This window comes from Coenobita brevimanus, chromosome 20 (assembly GCF_032717465.1).
Source record: "Coenobita brevimanus isolate Jiangsu-jjx chromosome 20, ASM3271746v2, whole genome shotgun sequence".
Classification (NCBI taxonomy): domain Eukaryota; kingdom Metazoa; phylum Arthropoda; class Malacostraca; order Decapoda; family Coenobitidae; genus Coenobita; species Coenobita brevimanus.
Window position 1 is genome coordinate 18,452,994 of NC_136973.1, and position 965 is coordinate 18,453,958.

The following is a 965-nucleotide window of genomic DNA, read 5'->3' on the forward strand; positions in this document are numbered from 1 at the left end:
GTATCTACCGTCTACCCTCCCTCTCCTGTTTACGCTTCAATATTCACCCATACGCTCCTTTACGCTCCCATCCCAGGCGTATTTTATTTTCCCATATACTATCTATCTATAGCCCGACGCCCTAATCCCGCAAAGGGTGGCAGCAGACAAAACGCCTCCAAGTCGCTGTCACCCACCATTTGACTGCCCTTCCCCCAACTCACTCCCCCCTCCCTCATATACCTCTCAGCACCATCCCTCCACCTCATCCCATATACACTGTCGTGATTATTTTTGGATTTAAGAATATATGTATGGCCATTTTATCCATTTTTTACCTTTTTCCCCGAGTTTTGAGATTAGTTGCCATTTTTCTCAATACTTCGTTTTTTTTCATCATTAAAATTTGGACTTTGTAAATGGTTTCTCTCTCTCTCTCTCTCTCTCTCTCTCTCTCTCTCCCTCTCTCTCTCTCTCTCTCTCTCTCTCTCTCTCTCTCTCTCATGCTTGGCTTTGTTCGTCTACCGATTATTATGTAAAGAGTGAGTTGTGTGTGTGTGCGTGTGCGTGTGCGTGTGCATGAAATAATAAGTGATCCAACTAGTAAGAAAAACTATTTATATCATCACCACATCACATTACAAGATAGGAGTCAGCCATGGTAATTATATATGCTAATGATGTTATGTTAATGAGGTGCTGATTACGGGTACAAGGGCCTCAACTAGCAATTAATGTTGTAATGACGTGGTGCTGTGTAATGACGTGGTGCTGTGCAATGACGTGGTGCTGTGCAATGACGTGGTGCTGTGTAATGACGCGGTGCTGTGCAATGACGTGGTGCTGTGTAATGACGTGGTGCTGTGTAATGACGTGGTGCTGTGCAATGACGTGGTGCTGTGCAATGACGTGGTGCTGTGTAATGACGCGGTGCTGTGTAATGACGTGGTGCTGTGTAATGACGTGGTGCTGTGTAATGACGTGGT